Here is a 2,862-nt window from a genome sequence, read left to right on the forward strand (position 1 = left end):
GCCACCACCGGGTATGGCCATCTGACAGACGGTGGAATAGGGAATGCTTAAAGTCCTGTAATCTCCAATAACCAAACTCAAGCCCATCAGCATCCAGTCAATTCCAACTCATAGGAACTACATAGCATTTGTAAGACTGTAAATCTTTCCTGTAGCATGCAACATTACTTTGCTCCTATGGACTAGCTGGGAGCATTGAACCACTGACCTTGTAGTTAATAGGTCAACACGTAACCCACAAGGCCAGCAGAACTCTTTTATTGACATTAATGTCCCTTCAATATATGGTATATACTAGTGTATAAGCAGAGTGTTTCAGCACATTTTTAATGCAGTTTTTATGGTAAAATTAGGTGCTTCAGCTGATATTTGGGTCGGCTTTTACTGGAGTATGTCACTAAATCTCTAAGAAAAACAGTGCTTGCGTGAAAAATGGCATTTGGAGATGGTACAGAATCCTTTTTAACCAGGTCTAGAAGCATGATGTCACTTTTGCATGATGACCTTCAAAAGGCCTGCCTTCGGAGGCGACTCTGAGTGGCTTCCTGTCTAGCAGGAAAAACATCCCAAATTCAAATACATTTTCTCTCTCACTGCCATGGAGTCAGTTCCAAGTACCAGTGACCCTGCAGGACAGGGTAGAACTGCCTCTGTGGAATTTGAAAACTATACTGATTTACGGGAGCAGAAAGCCTCATCTTTCTCCTAAGGAGCACCTCGTGGCTTCAAACTGCTGATCTAGTAGTTAGCAGTTCAATGCTTAACCCACTGTGGCACTACAGCTTTAGACCCCCCCCCCTAATTAAGCCTTAAGCAGGACAAAGGTAAGACAAAGATAAAGCATCCAGATGAGGAAAGCCAGCTGCTTCAGGGCATAATGGTGTCCAAAAGATTTATGGCCACATGACTGATTATAGATAAAAGGAAATCATTTCAAAACCATGATTGGCAGCAGATCAGTTCATCATTGTCCCTGGCAGGACTACAGAAAAGGGGAAGGACCATGACTGGACATAACCACATAATACATGATCAGCTTTGGGATGCTTAGACCACCTGGTACTTGGCAGTCAGGGTATGACTCATGACCACAAGGGCCTGCAACTGCAAATCTTTAGAGACACACTCAAGCAAGTTGTCCTCTCCCTGAAAATTGCCAATATTCCAGCAAATAGTTGAGCATTTAACCATTTGTGCTATTTTAGGATACAAAGGAGAGCCCAAACTCAAATGTAACTGAAGGAGAACATTTATTAAGTCCCAATCAGGACAGAGACACTTCCTCCTGAAGAAGGAGACTGTTAGCGCAGGCCATACTGGCTACCAAGGGTTTGCTGAGATTTAAAGCTTTGAAAAGGACATAGGAGGGCAAAGGAGACCGTCACGAAGCATGATTGACAGCAGATCAATATAGCAGCTGGGACTACAAAAGTGGGAATGGGATCATGATTAAGACACATCCATTGTGTTAGACAGAAGAGCTTATAAGATTAGTCCAGAGCCTTCTGAGTAAGGCGGTCAGGGCATGCTTCATGACTACAGGACTCCATTAGCACCACCGTCAGTATGGTGGTCTCCATCAAGGACACACCATTGCAATCCCCTAATAGAGACTGCTCCTCCCTGGGCTGGCTGGAGAGAGGAGGAGGTAATCCACTTTCCAATGTACTCACCTCAAGACTATTGGTCAGTGTTCAGAGGAAATTTCATGGAGCTTAATCCATGTGGGGACTCTGCACATGGACTTGGGGTTCTCATGGTCATCCATAGCCTTCTGTAAACTAGATCTTCTGAAATTAAGCTTTAATACAGAGCCACACAGGGTCAGGCTATGACATCCAAACCCAACATCCAAATCATGAGTGTTTCATAAAGACAGAACAGAGAAAAGGGAAAGAAAGCAATCATCCCAAAAATAATTCAAAAAAAGTGTTTTGGTATTTTTTGTTTTTAAAATACAAAATGAAGGGTAAAGTCACTGCCATTGAGTTCATGCTGACTCATAACAACTCTATAGGCCAGGAAAGACCTGCACCCCCTGATTTTCTGAGACTGTAACTCTTTACAGGACCTGAAAACCCTGTCTGTCTTCTTTTTCTGTTATTGTTTTGTTTTATTTTGTGGCTTTGTTTTCCTCTGTCTTGTTTTTGTGCATATTATTGTCTCTGCATGTCTATCTAGATAAGATAGGCTGGATAAGCAATCCAGAGGAGAAAAGAACAGACCGATGGTTCCAGGGGGACACGGGAGAGGGGATGCAGGGGAAAGTAAGTGGGCATTAACAAACCCAGGGACAAGGGAACAACAAGTGATGTAAAATCAATGGTGAGGAGAGTATAGGAGGCCTGGTAGGGTTTGATCAAGGGAAATGTAACAGAGAGGAGTTACAGAAACCCAAAGGAAGGCTGAACATGATAGTGGGGCAAGAGGAAAGCAAAAGGAAAGAGAGAAAAAAACTAGGAGGCAAAGAACATTTATTGAGGTCTAAATACAGGCGTGTACATATGTAAATAGATTTATATATGATGATGGGGAAATAGATCTATGTACCTATATTTATAGGTTTAATATTAAGGTAGCAGATGGGCATTGGGTCTCTACTCAAGTATTCCCTCAATGCAAGAACAATGTGTTCTATTAACTTGGCATTCCATGATGCTCACCTTCCTTACAGGATTGCTGAAGACAAAGTGGGAGCATAAGCAAATGTGGTGAAGACAGCTGATAGTGTTCGGCTATTAAAAGATATAGCATCTGGGGTCTTAAAGGCTTGAAGATAAACAAGCAGCCATCTAGCTGAGAAGCAACAAAGCCCATGTGGAAAAAGCACACCAGTCTGTATGATCATGAAGTGTTGACAGG

The sequence above is a fragment of the Tenrec ecaudatus genome, chromosome 7 (genome assembly GCF_050624435.1).
Source record: "Tenrec ecaudatus isolate mTenEca1 chromosome 7, mTenEca1.hap1, whole genome shotgun sequence".
Classification (NCBI taxonomy): domain Eukaryota; kingdom Metazoa; phylum Chordata; class Mammalia; order Afrosoricida; family Tenrecidae; genus Tenrec; species Tenrec ecaudatus.